General features: G+C 45.3%; 1 pseudogene; it reads right to left on the minus strand.

Annotated features, from left to right (window-relative positions):
* Positions 1-2,383: 2,383 nt before the first annotated feature.
* Positions 2,384-3,510, minus strand: LOC119618992 (metallophosphoesterase 1 pseudogene; annotated as a pseudogene).
* Positions 3,511-18,425: the final 14,915 nt, after the last annotated feature.

The raw sequence follows: 18,425 nt of genomic DNA on the forward strand, positions 1-18,425 counted from the left end.
GGTTTAATGGCTGTTGAAGGAAATTATTGCCACAGCAATCAGGGCTCTCTGTGTGAAACACCTTCAATAGTCCGTGGCCTCCCTCGTGAGGCAGGGGGACATTTGGATATTAAAATGCCACTGAGCTACATCTGCCGACAAGCAGCCACTAATCATCTCTTAAGGCAGCAGGGGACGTACCCCAGGTCCTCAACTCACCAATACTTTCCTTAGGCGGGTTGCAGCCAGATGGTGGTTTCCTAGGCAAGGACAGCAGAGAACGAGGAATAAAGAAGTGGAAAAGGATCTGGCAAGAGGCCAGCACAGAGAGAACCGTTTGCTCATCCTCTCTGCTCCAGGTGAGAACAGACCTGCATGCCTCGCATTTGCAAGGTCCAATTTTCAGTTAAGTGGTGCCTCAGAGGAAGCATGTGACCTTACTTGCAGTTACATCCAGACTATAAATTTTTTTTTTAAGTGCTCCTGTAAGTTGAGCAGCTTCTATATGCTGGGTTGGGAGGATGAAGTCATTGGCCTTCCTGGATTCTCCTTCCTGCTTCTCCATCCTCTTCTGAGCCTGGGACGCTGGCCTGCCTGAAAGGCCCCCTTATCCTCTGCCTTCCACTGGAGTTTGGCCAGCGGGAAGAAGCAGCCAGAGTTAGGAGGGTGGGAAGAGAGTAAAATCAGGTTTATTCTCCAGTTCATACCCTGTAGAGATACCACCAGGGGTTGGCAGTGTATTTCCTGGCATCAACCTCCACTCCTATTGGATGACCCTCCCCGTCATGCTACCTGTATGGAGCGAGGGTTCCGGATTCTGACAACTGTTTTCTCCTTTGCCTTTCAGGCTAACAGCTATAACAGCTACCCCCACTCCTCCGCCCATACACACCATTGCCAGCCAGGTACTACGCTATGTCTTGTGAGTCTCCCCATCCCTGCTGCACCTTTGTAAGTGGTCTCCTAATTTCTCTCTCCTCCAGTCACCCAGTTTGAATGTGCCATCTGTTCCTTGCTGGGCCCTGGCTGCCACCCAGTTGCATGCAGGTCTTTCTGTACCTTCTTGGAGACCTTCATACCACTCCTGCAATGTCATCATTACAGTCTTCCTTTACAGAGAAGACACCACATGACTCACCCAAAGGCACTCAGCTGGAATTTGTGACTGTAGGCATCAGAAGCACATCAGTCTAATTTCCAAGTGTAGGCCCTGCTCACTGCCCCCCTAGGATCTCTTAGACCTTACAGGGGTCCTCAAATCCTTACTTCAATCTTCTCTCAGCACCAGCTGTTTTATGAACTAAACTTTGCTTACCAGCCTTCAGATCAAAGCACTTCAACACCTTTGATTTCCTTTGAGCCTCAGAACATGAATTTACTTGGATCCAAATCATTCCCGGACATACCAAGAACCTACAGATGAAAAGGAATCCAGCAAGGGATCCGTTGGCAGGGGATCGGTGGCCTTGTGTCATCCTTCAGTGTATGGCACACCGTGAGCACCCAGGAATGTCCTGGGGAGGCGTGGCATTGTCCCAGCAAGTACAGCCAATGTGTCTACAGCTTGGGTTACAGCAAGGGTCATTCTGCCTGCTTCAAAAGTCCACTCTTCCTTTTAATACATGGCATGACCCATCTATATTAGGGTAAAGCATACCTCCTGGAGAAAGCAATATTAAGATACAGTAAAGAATATGGTTTTCCATTTCTTTTTCTCAGATGTAAGCATCTGTTTGAACATTCTAGGCTGGCAGATCACTCTGCCCCACGCAGCCATCAGGAACCCTGGTACCTTTCAGCTTGTCTCTGCATGTCTGGGAGCAGTGCTGCTTAAGTGTGGACCATAGGCAAGTACCAGTCCACAAACTGCTTGGTAGAAGTCCACCATGAATTGAGTTATGACATGGATAATATGCTTTCAGAAACTTTTACCACGATTTGACATTGTCATGACATCCAGGCACATGACCAGTGGACTCGGCTCATTGAACAGGTTGTAGACCAAAATTTGGTCCATGATAGATGGAAATTGGAGTTGGGTGGAAATCATGTTCTTCAACACAGGTAGTTTGAGGAGTCTTGCTTTAGAGTCTGCTAATCTATCTGATCATTTCTGTAGCCAGCAAGAAGGGAAGAAAGAGCATGGAAGAACCACTCTGTGTCTTTTGTTGTTGTTGTTGTTTTTGTTGTTGTAGAGTACCTGTTCCATTTTTATAGCATGAGAACAGTACAATCTACTATTTATTCTGCAGTAACCCATTTCAGTATTTGCGAGTGTCTGTGATGTGCAGAGAGATGGCCTATATTTAGTCTCATCATCCACTTGATTCTAACATGATCTCTGTCCAAAGTTCCATTTCTTGGGCTTTGACATTTATTACTAAGTGCAAACGCTGCCTGCTTTTCACCTCGTCTTATGCTTTCTGAGCAGGTTCAAACCAGAAAGAAAAGGTGAGGCTAAAAGCTCAAAGTGAGTAAGTGTGAGAACCACAAGGAAGCCCACCGCTCCACAGTAGATGATCAAAACCACGTCCTCACGTGGTAGGTGGCACCTGGAGAGGGCATAGTCTGTGGGTGTGATGCTACCCATAGTGAAACTGGGGTTGTTTCTGTTCCTCCAACTGAAAGACGGGAAGCTGAGCTCGGGGATTTGTCTCCCGTGGTGCACCTCGCAGGTGCTGTGCATGTGGCCGCTGAGATCCAGGTGTAGCTGGAACCAACACAGCAGCTTTTGTGATGCCTCCCAAGAAAGCACATCATAGTTCTCCTTTAATGGGATGTTCTTTTCCTCCAGAGGAGTAACATCTTCCCCAGAACAGTTGGCGTCGCTTCTCCAATACAGAGGATAACGCTCTCGGGAGCAATTCAGTCTGTAAGAAACTTCAATGAGCTCTGCTTCTGCTTCAGAACAGATGCCACAGCTGTCCTCCTTCAGTGCCATGTTGTTGACCATCACAAAGTGAATGCCTTTCAGAGGCATTCAGCGAAAACAGCCTTTCAGAGATGAGCACTTTCTCAATCTGTTCTATCTCGTATGTGTTCATCTCATAGTGGAAGTCAGTGTCATGGTTTCCAGCAACTACCTTCAGTTGCACATGACTTGGGTGTCTGAACATTTTCTGAAACTGCTCCACATCATCTGCCCAGGCCTCAGGGGTGCTCCACTTCCCTTCATCAAAGGCATCCTCCAGGATGAAGACGACTTCTGGCTGCAGCAACCAGAGCTGTCTGGAAGACTCTCTCCACCTGCCATTTCCTTCGTAATTTGTCCAACCAGTGACCTAGGAATTCCCCAAGCAAGTGGGTGTCAGCCAAAGACATGACTTTGAGCACAGGCTCATGCATGGCCTGTTCACCATCATAGGCTGTGGTTTTCACTTCAGGCCAATTACACCAGAAGATCACTAAGTAGTAGATTAAAAATTCACAAAACAGAAGCACAGCAAAGATGATGAGTTTCAACAGCAATCAGCTCTTCCTCTTTAACCGATGAAAATTCTGTCTTCCTAACCTCAATCTGCTCATAGCCATTTCTCAAGCAACTAACAAATCCATCAAGGGTTCACCACGAGAAAACTGCATAGCCCTGGGTAGGGTGATGGCATTCAGATCTTAGCTGGATACCTGTAATTTTTCAGGAAAATCACCGATTCACCTCACCTTTTAAAGAGAGTGATATGAAGGTAGTTGGCTGCTGCTCCCCCAAATCAGGATGCATTTGTAACAGCCACGCTTTCCTGCTCTGCGCACAATGCCAGGCAGGTGGGGAGCACAGGGCACGGTGCAGGAGCCCTTTCACCTGTGCCTGGCAACGGCTTCAGCAGACTGAACTCGGCTGTGCACCCACCACACTCTGTGTCTTAAGATGTCATCCTGGGGATGGTTCATCCTCTTCTCACAATATGCAAGTGAGAACTTTTCAATATGGCTGCTGCCCCTGACACAAGGAATGTTGGGAAACCTGGTCCTCCACTGTTCAGCATGCATCTGCCACTGAACCCTCACCACGGACAATGAGAAGAATTGATTTTGGTGAATGACTGCTTTTTTTTTTTTTTTTAATCACGTCACCCTTCCTTATCACATTTTTTTAAAATCACGTCACCCTTCCTTATCACCCATTCCTGAATACAGCCCACTCAAAATCAAAGCCACCATTTCTACCAAAAAGCGTGATCAGCAGTCTTTCCTGTACACTCTCAACTCTCAGTTGGGACATGCAGGAATAGGAAAATGCTGGACCAGCATCTAAGACCTGCTTACTATTCCTCCCTCTGCAGCAAAATGACTCTGTGACCTGGAGGACATTGTTTCATCTCTGTCCTTCAGTTTCCTCCCTTGATGATCAGGGATCATAATATTTATCAAGCAAAATCATTTTTGGCCAGGTACACCATACGTTAATAGTGATAGCTAACATTTATTGAGTGTTTGCTAGATGCCAGGTGCTGTTCTAAGTATATTGCATGTATTAATTCATTTAACCTTCACACCAACCCTATAAGAAGGGTTCTATTATTGTCTTCATTCTACGGCTGAAAAAAAAGTGAGGTACAGAGCAAGTAAGGAACTCGCCCAGGGTCACCAGAGTCCAAGTTCATAATCACTACCTTGCTACTTCCTTAACAGAGAGGTAAAGGATTTTCAGAGTATTTTATCCTGTTTTCCTTGAATTTCCTGAACTTCCACTTTAATTTATGGGCCATCTGGTCTGTCTCCCTGTGAGATGAAGGATTCTTTCTAGGAAGGGACCATTGATTTTCCGTCCTCATACCCCCAACCACAACCTGTCCAGCCTGGTGCTTTCACCTAAGAGTTTAGTGAATGTGTGTGGGTGAATCTCGGTAAATACAGCAAAGCAATTTTTATTGGATTCATGATGCCATCATGGAAATGGCATAAATTTGCCATCACCACACCTGAATTCAATCCCTCTTCTCCTGGATCCTAGCTGTGCTAGACTGGGCAAATTACTTATCCACCTAACCTCATGAAGCATTCTTTTTCTCCCCGTTAACATGGATGTAATATAGAGAAAAAGTTTAGTTCTTAAAGCCAAGGTTTCCTGTGGCAACTTCTGCCACTTACGGAATCATTCATAACACTGAGGAATATATCACTAATGCACACCTTCCCCAGCAGAGATTGGTATGGCTGGAACAAGGGAAGGACCAAAGTGGAAAGCCGTGCTGGCTCCTCTGTGCTGTTCAAAAGAGGGACTTGGAGAGAATGTGCCCCTGATGAGCAGACATGCTAATGAGCTTCCAGGTAAGCCTAGAGGTGAGTAGGGCTGGAGAACTCACATTTTTATCTTGCAAAAGTGACTGGGAATCAAATGGGAAAGAGGAGATGAAAAGGTGGGAAAGAAAGGGGACCCAGAAAAGTGAAGGGTGACGGCTTAACTGGGAGGAGAAAGGCCACACGGGAGAGAGTCCTCTTGTTGGAAATGGCCAACTAAATGCCAACAGAGGGATGTGTGATATTCAATTTCTCTTCTTGTTTTGCGGTGAAGCATCCCCATTCAACATTCTAAACCTTCAGTATAGTTTTCTACATACAAATGCTTTGAGTTAATAATATGTGTTGTGTAGTGGTGAGGAGGGGAGGGAGCACTCCATACCTGGGTCATGTGATCAGAAACAGGCTGCAACATGAGAGGAACAGCAAGAGAATTTGCAAGAAGCCAGAGGAGCTTGAAGCCAGAGATCAATGGGAAAACATAAGCTCCCACCCCCCACATATCTCCTAGGAGATTAGAGGAAACATGGCTGGCTGTGATTGCACACACAGCAGCATTGGAATCAACTTAATCTGTTTGTTTGCTTGTTTTTGAGACAGAGTCTCAGTCTGTCGCTCAGACTGGAGTGCAGTGGCACGATCTCAGCTTACTGCAACCTTCACCTCCCGGGTTTGTGTGATTCTCGTGTCTCAGTCACCTGAGGCACAGACCATCACGCCTGGCAAATTTTTGTATTTTTTGTAGAGACAGGGTTTCACCATGTTGGCCAGGCTGGTCTTGAACTCCTGACCTCAAGTGATCTGCCCACCTCAGCCTCCCAAAGTGCTGGGATTACAGGCCTGAATCAATTTAATTTAAAGCTCAAAGGGCAGGGGACCTCTGCTGGCATCTAGGGTACAAAGGTATACTAATATCCAAAAGTCATTTCTAAAAATGTAAGCAGCCTGTATGGCATGGCTACCAACATAAGAATGAGATGCCAGCCATATACCATCATGGTAATATGATAAACATCAACGCTGCCAATACCTACCTCCTAGAGCTGCAAAACGGTAAAAATACAATGACATACATAAAAACTCAACATATGTAAAATCCAGCACACCAGTACTCTCTCTTCTTCAGGTAGGAAAGGGCCAACAGGATCCAACGATCTGGGGGAGATGGAGTGGGAGACAGAAAAATGGAATTTGAGAAGGAGTTCAGAGTTCTGCCATCCTCCATCCCTGCCATCAGATGCATTTTAGAGGCAGAGGGAGAGGGAGAACCCCCCCCCCCCCACCAACTCCTAAGGTGAGAGGAGAGCCAGCCTGGGGCCTCCAGCATGACACAGACAGCAAACAGATGCTGGGGGGGTATGTTTCACCTGTGAACTTAGTGTCAAGAGGTGGGACTTTTGAGGTCTGAAGATTTATTTAGAAAAAAATTCAAAATAGTTTAGGGGAAAAAGAGGATTTACTGGCTCCCAGAAATTGAAAATGCCAAGGAATGTAAAGTTTTCAGGCTCAGTAGGATTCAGGAGCTCAGTCCATGATGCCCATCCCTCAGTGACCCTGTCCTCCATTTTGACTTTCTCCTCAGGTTCCATGTGGTGACAAGATGGCTGCCCATCACCCAGCCCATATCTCCCTCATGGTTCATGTCACTGGCCCATCCCTGAACCATCACTGTGGCCAAGGAAACAAAATACACCAGTTAACCTTGGCCATTGTCTGGTGCTTACATGCTCTCTGGCTTCACGTCATCCTATTCTCCCTCTTGCCTACTCTGCCTCAGCCACATGGGCCTCCTTCTTGTTCCTCAAACAGCCCAGGCATGCTTCACCTCAGGGCCTTGGCCATTGCTCTTCCCTCTGCCCAGAGTATCTTCCCTCAGAGGTCTGTGTGGCTCCTTCCCACTTCTTTGGATGTCTGCACAAATGTCACCTTCCCAACGAGGACCCCTGGATTTGAACTCACACTGATACCACCTGCTGCGCACTCACATATTCCCTATTCCTATCTCCTGTCTTATTTTTCTCTAGAGCAGATTCCATCATCAGACTGTAACTAAACAAATAAGTAAAATAGTCAGTGTGTTAGTCTTCCTCCACCCCACACCGGTAGAAAATAAATTCCATGAGGCCAAGGACTTTTGTCTATCTTGTTCACCACTCTATTCCCAGAACCTAGAATAATGTCTGGCACAGGCTGGGAGTGGTGGTGCACACGTGTAATCCCAACACATTTGAGAGGCCAAAGTGGTAGGATTCCTTGAGCCCAGGAGTTTGAGACCAGCTTGGACAACATAGCTAGACCCTGTGTCTACAAAAAATAATAATAATAAAAAATTAGCCAGGCATGATGGTTTGTGCCTGTAGTCCCAGCTATTCAGAAGGCTGAAGTGGGAGGATCACTTGAGCCCAGGAGGTCAAGTTTGTGGGGATCTATGTTCACACCACTGCAGTCCAGCCTGGGAGACAGAGCAAGACCCTGTCTCAAAGCAATAATAATAATGTGTGGCACATAGAAAGTTCTCAATAAATTGTTTAATAAATAAATAATAAGGTCACAAGCTCCAGATGTGGAATGTCGGTAGGGGCTCCACTCAAAAGCCAGGGATTGAGGTCAAGGAGATGTGATTGCCTGAGTAAATGTGGGGAGAGGTAGCTACCAGTGGGAGAGTGAATGGCAGCTTGGCCTCTGAAACAGATGTCCAATTTCCCTCCCTGTCCACAATCCACACACAAGCCATTCCCTGGCTTCCACCTCAGAGTCACAGCTGGAGCTTCCTAAAGCAATTCGCCCTCTTAATGTAGCACCTCGGAGTGCAGACCCAACCTCCTTCCAATCCCATTCCCCAAACTAGCACTGGGTGCCTGGCCCCACGTGGACAGGGACACTTCAGTCTTGTTCTATCCACCCCAATCCCTTTATTCCCCTTCCCTCCACCCCACTCCCCTTTGTGGCTTTTTACATGACAACCAATAGCAGCCGGGCTTTGGGGATATTATCAGAGCCCTGATTGCAACCTCTAACATTATAATTCACAGGGTTGTGGGGAGCATTAGTACATCCAGGATAAATTAATTCAGTGTAAGTAAGCGCTTTGAAGCCGGGCACATCGCTCGGCTTTTGAAGCTTAAGCCCTGTTTAGATTACTTGATTAAAGTGGGTTCAAAGCTTCGGCGATCAATATATTTTGCTTAAGAGCAGTGTTGCTACAGAAGCAGATTTAATTGCATCCTGGTGCCCTGCCTTGCAGATAGCTCTTTAGAATATAATGAGATATCACAGAGCCAAAAATTGAGGGTGGGAGGGAAAGAGGAGGGACAGTCATTCAAGTTACCACCCTGGAAAAGCAGGCGACACATATTTGGATGACGTGAGCATAAATAATCCCCCGAAATGAGAAGTTGGGGAAAACTAAAGATGGCAATCTCTGCTTATAAAATCTTGACACACAAGACACCAGAGGACAATCTCGGTTATCTGGCTGTTTTGAGGATGGATTCCTGGGTTGCGACTGGGGGAAACAATTAGTCCTCAATAATGTGACATTTTTAGGATTACAGGCTGGCACTTGATCAAAGTCAATGTGGTTAATGAGGGGGCTGACCGGACGGACCCCACGAGGCAGGGGACCGGCGGCATCACTAATACCAGGACAGTCATCTGAGTCTGCAGCAGGAGCCTGGACTAGGAGCCCAGGATGGTGGGAAGACAGGAAGTAACATGTGTCACGCGCCTACTGTGTGCTAGCTAGTGCTCTGGGAGTTTAACGCTTTTATTAGGTTGGTGCAAAAGTGATGGCGATGATTACTTTCGCGCCAACCTAATATTTCATTTAATTGTTAAAGTAAATTAAATAAATACAACTGTGCCCATTTTCCAGGGGTGGGTTGGTTGGGAAGGGAATAAAGGCAGAATTTGAACCCCTGTTTCCCTGATTCTCAAAGCCATACTCTGCATCCGTTCTGGTCTCCATTCAGCCACTACCTACCTGTGGGAACATCTGCAAGTCACTTAACCAACTGGGCTATAGTTATCTCTATTGTAAAATGAGAGGGAGCCTAAGCCTCCCCTGACTCAAAATCTTTGGTTTAGAATAACTCTGGCCTGGGAGTCAAGACAGCCTGGGTTTCTGTCTTTGCAATATCAACCAGCCGTGTGATGGGATCATCGTTTCACCTCTCTGCTGCATTTACCCATTTACGATGCCAAGTCGTGGTGCTTACCTGGCCATGTGGTAGCAGTCAATGAGACGTCAGATGAGGGAGGCCTCTGACAAGCTGTAAATAGCACACAAGTGAATCTATTTAAAATCTTTAAATGAGGTGGGCCACAAACTCATCTCCTTTAAAGAGCAGAAAACTCTCTATGCCATCACGCCCTGACGTAGTCCAAAGACCAACTGACCATGGGTATTAGTCTGTTCTCATGCTGCTAATAAAAACATACCCGAAACTGGGTAATTTATAAAGGAAAGAGGTTAAGAGGTTTAATTGACTCACGGTTCTGCATAGCTGGGGAGGCCTCAGGAAACTTACAATCATGATAGAAAGCACCTGTTCACAGGGCAGCAGGAGACAGAAAAAGTGCCCAGCAAAGGGAGAAGCCCCTTATAAAAGCATTAGATTTCGTAATAACTCATTTACTACCATGAGAACAGGATAGGGGAAACCACCCTCATTATTCAATCGTCTCCACCTGGTCCCTCCCACGACACATGAGGATTATGGGAACTACAATTCAAAATAGATTTAGGTGGGGATACAGCTAAACCATGTCGCCATGGGAGAGGAACCCTCCACCTACCGACAGTCACACTTTCCTCTGTCCTTGCAGTTCTCTCTTCTCATGGGTTCCAAAAGGTTCACCCCTCAATGCTGAATCTCTGTAGGAAATCCAGGTAGCCTCATGCCTTTTCCTTTCCAAGTCAAGCCCAATTACCTTGGAGGACAGGTCTGGGGTAGGAGAAAGGCGTGAGGAGAAGTGGCCTCCTCAGCAAGTGTCCCACGGAGGCGGTCTGCATCTCAAACACATTCTTTCTTTCACAGCCTGAGGGAACTGACAGAGCGTGGGGGCTCTGGAAACCTCCCTCCCTTAAGTTTCCATGTAAAATATTTTTATTTATGTTACAACAACATGATACAGCACCATATGCCCGTGAATCAGACCCAGTATAGAGTCTGCAGATTCGCCTCCCATTGGAGCTGAGCTGAGAACAACAGACTTCAGAAAACTCAGAGGAGGACACATGCCCCAACTGGGGGGAAGCAGGAAAGGGACTGACTGCATTTGTTTTTTGGCTCCCTGGGTAGAGGTGAAGGTGGGAAAGCGAACTAATATTTCCTGGAACTCTCATTCAGACTTTCAAGAACATTCGTATTGGCCATCAAATCCCCTTTCAGGCTTTGGGAAACTCACCACCTTTTTGAGTATTGGTGGGTGGTATCATTGGTTCTATCTTTAAAAGCAGAAATTGCCAGACACTTGCTTTCCCAGCCTCCCTTGCAGCTAGGACATGGGCACATGAGAGAGGCTCTACCCATCAGATATACTTAACCAGAGTTTGCATCCAGGGTTAGCAACATAAAGAAGCAAGAATGGTAGAAGATGCAGCAAGATGGAGTTATTGGGGTTGGGGCGGGGGGGGGCAGTGACAGTGACCCGAAGCTAGGAGTAGCATCTGGTGCTGGTGGCAGTATTGTGTATGGTACTCAGTAGTGGTGGAGGGAGTGTCCTGCAGGCCAGTTTTGCAGCATGATTGGGGCATTGCTCCTGTGTGCATGATCCCAGCCTGGTTCTCCAGCCAACTGCAGCAATTCTGTGAGCTCTCTTTTAATGCATCCCTTTGGTTAAGTTTTCTGTGGCTTCCTCTTAGAAGCTCTGGTAGATGCAGAACAGAAATCAGAAAGCTGGGGCAAAGTCCTGGCTCCACTGGGCCATGGTGAGATGGGGCCGTTGCACTCTACAATTTTTGAGTCCCATCCTGCACTGACACACCATGGTGGGAGAGAAAACCTCCAGAACAGGCACAGCATCCTCAGGCATGACACGCAGCCTCTTCAGTCAGACTGGAGTTTCAGTCCTCCTACCTCCACTACCCACTGTGTTCCTTGGAGACTTACATCATAAAGCCTCAGTTTCCTCCTCTAAGAGTAGAACCTAAGAATAGTACCCATCACATAGAGTGAGGTAAAGGCTAAGGTGATAATCCATGTAAGAGACTCAATAAATTCTAAATCTAAGTCAGCACAGGAATTGATTGACACAAAGATGTCCTGAGCACTCTTCCTAAAATGAATTCCTGCAAAACAGTTTAAGCTTTCATGCCTGCTTAAAACAATAATAATACGCATGCCACTTACTTCGCTTTAAAATTACATTTTAGGGCTGTTAGTAATTTTTCACATTTTTAACTTTGAGCTTTACAGCTACCTTAGTCCATTCCAGCTGCTGTAACAAAATACCATAGAATGGGTAGCTTCTAAACTACAGAAATTTATTTCTCCTGGTTCTGAAGGCTGGGAAGTGCAAGACCACAGTACCAGCACGTTTGGTGTTTGGTGAGGGCTGGCTTCCTGGTTCATAGACAGCATCTTCTCACTGTATCCCCACATGGTAGAAGGAGCAAACAAGCTCTCAGAGGTGTATTTTATAAGGGCACTAATCCCATTCCTAAGGGCTCTGCCCTCATGGCTTAATCACCTCCCAAATGCCCTACCTCCTAATATCATCCCCTTGGGGGTGAAGATTTTGACATATGAATTCTGGGGGGACATGAACATTCAAACCATAGCATAACCTACACAAAGCAAATATTCTTATCCCTGTCTTAGAGCGGTAAGAGCCAGGGCTTAGAAAATAAAAATAATAAAATAAATAAATAAATAAAAGCTCACCCAAGTTCTATTACCTTGGAAGAGCAGGGCAGGATTAAAAACCAAGGTGTCTTTATGTGAATGTAGTTCCTAACTGTCCCTGAAGAGGTACGCACTTCAAACAAGAAAATTATTTTTTGGCTCCAATGATTTGTGCCCTTGTGGTTTCCCAGAGTCCCTGGAATCTAGCCATGGCTGAGAGCAGTTCTGCCCCTGGACTTCCCAACCATGTGAATTTGAAGCTCCCTGTGTTCACTTTAGTTACTTTGAGTTGGTTCTTCTCACTTGCCACCCAGAGCTCCAACTGGTTCAGAAGCTTCACCCTTCATGTTGTCTGCTTTTATCCATTCCATTTGACAACCATTCACTGAATTTTTGTGATGTGCCAGGGACCATGTCAGGCCCTGGGGATGCAATGATGAATGGGGTACAGTCCCTGCCTTCAGAATGCAGCCACCCCATGAGCTAGGGGTTGCCAGATGCTCCTGCTTCTGTTTTCTAGGCTAGGAAACCTAGGCTCAGAGAGATTGAAGGACTTCACTCAGGGTCATAGCTTTCTAGTGGCAGAGCCAAGAAAAGAACCCCAGCAGAGAATTTTCTACAGAGAACATTACTTCACCATTGGAGTCCACAGCTGATGGATGAAGGCACAACTCAACCACAAGTCTCAGGGGTTGCTTCTATCCTTTGGAATCCAATAAAGACTGAAAGAATAAATAAGTTCCAGAAGGACTTAGAGGAGCTCACATGAATGATGGAGCCAGAATGAGTTATTACGGGGCAAGTCAAAGAGGCTCACATCCCTAACCTTTAGAAATTGACTTCACCGAAGGCAACTACTGTGTTCTTCCCTTAAAGCATCTCTTGCTACTACTGTCAGAGACAGAACAAAGGGACAGACCAAACTTTATTCTGTGCTCATTTAGTGGGTCTCATATTTCAAAGGTTTTGGTCTCTGCCTCCCTCAAGAAATAGGATCCAAGTGCCTCAGAACTTATAATCAGGAAACTGAATCCCTTGCAGGGTAGAAGCAATGGTAGGGGAGAAAGGGATTTGCTCCTGAAGTGAGTCAAATAAGCACAGAAATTCCCTACATGGGCCCTTTCTTACAGCTCCAGAGGTAGTGCCTATAGTTCGAATGAGAACAAAGAAGGAGGTGGTCACAGCACAAAGCCACACATCACACTGCCTAGCCATCACCATGGCAACAGCGATGTCCCTGGGAAGCCGGGAAGAGGAAGCTGCTCCTGCCGCCATTTTCTGCCTAACAATCTGAGTGGCAGCCTCTAGGTGATGGGGAAACTGGGGAGAGAGCCGGCCAAGTGTCCAGGCTCACTTCTGTCCAGAGGCCCCCTTGTGTCCCTAAGTGCCACCTGACTTCCTCTGTTCCTTGTCCATACCCTCTTGAACACTATTCCTTCAATAGCGGTCTCCTTTCTTCTCCCTCCCAGCAGCCAGTTAGTGACCTACTTTTCAAACTTAACACTTCTCAGAATATCTGAACTAAATGAAGCCTCAGGTGTCATCTATTTCTACTGCTCCCCCGTTTTCTCCCCCATTTTTCAGAGGAGGACAGGAAAGCCAGGCACATGGCGTGATTTGTCCTGTGTCTTTTCTAAGAGGCGCCATGACCAGAACACATTAGTGTGACTCAGACAATCTGTAACCTACAGCACCTCATTTTTCACTCTCCTAATAAAGTCCCATGTGCCAGGTTGAACTTCCCTCCTTCCCCCACCAGGTCTCCTCAATGGCCAAGGTGGAGGAGCCGCAGCCAGAGACCAGCCCCGCCACCCCCCGCCAACATGCTGCCTGTGTTCCTCCCCACAAGTTTGCCATGGCAGTGGTTTTAGAAAAGAAGTCAACTGGAGAGCCAGCTTGGATGACAGCACAGACTTACATTTCAGAGTCTCTAAAAGAACTCCCTAAAAGGAAGGGCAATGGTGGATATTTACATTGTAATGTATTAGAATCAGCTTTAGATGGTTTCAAAATGCTAAAACTCTCCCTATATTCTCAGCCTTTTAAGAGAACAACTATTTCCATTTTTTCCATCCAGTTTTCATTATTCATAGAAGGCTCTGTGAGCGAAGTGATGTAGCAACCATGTGCCCAAACGGTCTCAGTCATGTGACGAGTTCTTCTCTGTAGAGGGACTCTAGGAATCCATGCAACACAGACAGATGGGCCACACAGACCACTTTCAAAATAAAAGTCCCTTCCTCACTTACCTTCTATGATGACAAACATCTGCCTGAGCCTGAGGCTGAGCCTGAGAGTGGCCGAGGTGCCTGCGACCAGTGGTTCGCAGCCTTGACTGCGCATTCGAGTCACCTGGACGTTAGTATTTTTTAAAACTCCCCGGGTGCTTCCCATGTGTGCTAAGGTTGAGCCCACTGCTCCAGGGGTTAGAAATGGTTCCACCAATTTTCAGTTAGCGAGTGATAGGGAGGCACTTGGGGGCCAACTCTTACTTGTCGGAAACCCCTTCTACTCCCTACAACCTTTGCAGTGACTCGACCTACAGTGAGAATAATGCTGATGAATACAAACTGTCCAGTGGGAAGATCACAATGTGACAGAAGTTTTTATTTGCTTTTTAGTATATGTTATTTCTTATAAAATATAATACATGTATTAATATTATATAAAATAGAACAAATTATAGAAATAAATAATTGTATTTTATTTTAAATTATATTTTTATTTTACCTTCTTTTGACAGGTGCACCTACAAATAAGTCCCTATTTGTAAACTAATGAGGAAGTGAAACATGCTCTTAAGTTAGGACTGAGCCAAAGGACTTGACAACACAACACTATGACACTAAAACCTCTTGAGGCCAGGGGTCTGAAGTACTTGGACAGGGTCCAGGAAATCCCATAAGGCAAAGAGACTATAACGTCTGGCCTGGGGCATTGGTACCTTTCTCCTGCACTAGCCTTGAGGCTCCACTGTCTGCACCCTGGGGTCTGGCAGATTAAATCCTTAGACACCTTGATTCAGAGGATGAGTCTGGGCAGACAGATCCAAGCTCATCATCCACATGGGAGAGACTGTCTCATGGTGAAAGGAAAGTCATTTCTGAAATTTGACATCCCTCCAATTGTATATAACCTATTTTCTCCCTACCCTATAATTTACTTTTTAACATTTTTATTCGTTGTTGAAGTGAAATTCACATAGCATAAAATGAATGATTTTAACATGAACAATCTAGTGGCCTTTAGTATATTCACAGTGTTTTGTGACCACCACCTCTATCATGTTCCAAAACATTTCCATCACCCAAGAGAAAACTCTATCCCAGTAAGCAGTTAGTCCCCATTCCTTTCTCCCCCAGCCTGTGGCAACCACCAACACACTTTTTGTCTTTATGAACTTATCTATTCTGGACATTTCATATAATTGGAATCATGTACCATGTGACCTGTGCTTCTTTCATTTAGCATAATCTTTCTGGGGTCCATCCAGGTTGTAGCATGCATCAGTACTTCATTGCTTTCAATACCTGTATAATACTCAATTGCAAGAAAATACCATAATTTCCTTATCCATTTGTCTACTGAGGAATGTTTGGGTTGTTTCTACCTTTTGGCTATTGGGAATAGTGGTGCTATGAACATGCATGTATATATGTTTGTTTAAGTATTAGTTTTCAATTCTTTTGTGTATATCCCTAGGAGTGGAATTGCTAGGTCATATGGTAATTTTATATTTACTTTTGGAAGAACAGCTATACTTTTCCCCAACTTACTTTTACAGAAGAAAAAAACAGAAGCCTAAAGAGGTCCTTCTGTTCATGAGGAGCTGAGATTAGGAGACTTGACTTCTTGTCTCCTCTTCTTCCTGCCCCCTACAAGCCCTGCTATTGAAAATGTTAACATCATGCTCGGTCCAGAAGTTTGTGTTGTTGGCTGAGGTTCCTGCATATCCTCTAAATTATGACGCTCTCCACAGAACTGTTGCCTTAAAAGAGACAAGATTAGGTGAAGTTCTACTGATTTTGGCAGTCCATAAGAAGTTTCCTCTTGTTTCCAAATCCCACACATCTGCACATTTTATTGCTCATGTCTTCCTCCCAAAAGAGGAAGGCGGAGAAAATGCTTGTAGCTGAAAGTTCTGGCACAATGTATGTTTGGCTGCTAGAGTCACAAAGATGAATCATGGTATACACACTTTGTCTAGAGGGAGACATAGACCTATTCATTCAACATTCAAGGAATAAGTATTGAGTATGTATTAGCTCATTTAATACTCATACAAACCCTAGGAGGTTAAGTAATCATATTATTCCCACTCAACAAATGAGGAAATGAGGCAGAGACTTACTAATTTGCCCAAGATCACATGGATGTTAAGTGGAGATGCTGGGATTGGAGCCTGGGCAGGCTTTTGATAGCTCTTGTCCCTGAGTCAACGCTCTATGCTCTTTGGGATGGGGGCAGTCTAACTCAACACCACTCATTGCACAGTGACAGGATCCTGTGACCACCACCAACCTACCCAGTTTCCACCTCCCAACTGTCTGCCTTCCTCATTTGTCTAATACTAGCAAAGACTCGGCAAGGCGGCAAATGCTCATCCTGACGCACAACCAGCTCCCTGCTGCCCAGCCCTGAGGGATCCCAGGCAGGTGACTGGAGACAGATGAGGCAGAACTGGGCCGCCTGCAAGGATGGGTTCAGGATCAGTCAGACTCTCCTCTCCCTCCTCTGCACAGTGGCTTTTCTTTCCAAGGCACCTGCTCCCTGCATCCCTGTCCTTTTCCTTCAGATGAGCCCCGTAACCATCACTAGGCTAAGCCTCCTTTACAATCCAAGAAAATCTTCTGGTGAAATGCTGCTCTGGATTCCCTACTTCAGCACCTCCAACATTTGGGGTTCCTCGGGAGTAAGGACCAAATCCTAATTACCTTTATATTTCCTAGAGCAAATATTTATTGAACCAAATTACATTTCTGGCCAGGTGCAGTGGCTCATGTTTGTAATCCCAACATTCTGGGAGGCCAAGGCGGGAGGACTGCTTGAGCCCACAAGTTTGAGACCAGCCTGGGCAACAAGGTGAGACCCCCATCTCTACAAAAAATAAAAAAGTTGGCTGGGCCTGGTGCACACCTGTGGTCCCAGCTCCTTGGGAAGTTGAGGCAGGAGGATCACTTGGGTCCAGGAGGTTACGCCACTGCACTCCAGTCTGGGCAGCAGCAGAAGACCCTGTCTCAAAAAAAAAAAAAAAAAATCTGATAATCTTTAAGAAGTGAAGCAGTTAGAAAGAGGAAAATGAAATATGGAAAGGCAAGATAAATGAGGAAGCGAAGAAAGTCGAATTTAAGACTGGAAAGGGATATTAGAGATGACTGAGGATGGCACCGCAGCTATGTTGCATAGGACTGGAGGATTTCTGCTCCTATTCCTGTGACAGACATTAGTAGTCAATCATAGATGTCTCTCCAACTTTCCGTTTTCAGTTTTGGACTATTCTCAACACAGCACACCACTACAGCAGAGATGATACTTGAGCTGAAACCCAATGCCATCCCTAATTTCGTATTTCAAAGATTAGGAAACTGGAGCCCAGAGATTTGCTTCAGATGGCTAATTACAGACTGGTCCCAGTATCTGGGTCCTCTAATGACTGAGCCCCAAATTCCCCACACTGGTTTCCAAACCTGAGGGCCATGTAGGGTAGGAAAGGGGACAGAAGAGATGAACAATAGCAGGTGTTAAGCTACTACCTAGAACACCAGTATGAATTTTGTTTAGAAAACAAAAATCTCATTTATTGTTTGAGCTCATATATTTTCAAAAGTAATAGATGGACACTGTAGAAAATTTGAAAACATCAAAAAGTAAAAGGAAAGCAATAAAAAAAAATGTAATCCCACCCCCCAAAGATAATTGATGTTAATATTTTGGTTATGGTTTTTATATATTTTGGGGGTAGGTGAGTATGAGTGTATGTACATGAAAATCCATATTTTAACAAAATCTAAATATATATGTGTATTCATATATGCACACATATATTTGTTATCTTTTTTTTTTTTTTTTTTTTTTTTTTTTTGCTGTTTTTCCAGAATTGCTGCTGCTCAGACAGTGATACAGTGAGATGTAGGGTGAGGAGCAGCTTCAAGCATCAGGGAGTGAGACTGTCAGGTGAGAGTGCCTCATGCTTTGATAGTATTAGAATTTCTTGTCTAGGCCTGTGAAGTCAGAAGCACATCTTAACATATTAATGTTTTAGCCCATTAACCAAAGACACTTTTAAGCCTTAGCATACTCAATGCTGTGGTATATGTGTAGGGGAAACCAGTGCTCTTTTATTTGGCTTCAAGAAGTGTA

Source organism: Chlorocebus sabaeus, chromosome 24 (assembly GCF_047675955.1).
Source record: "Chlorocebus sabaeus isolate Y175 chromosome 24, mChlSab1.0.hap1, whole genome shotgun sequence".
NCBI lineage: Eukaryota > Metazoa > Chordata > Mammalia > Primates > Cercopithecidae > Chlorocebus > Chlorocebus sabaeus.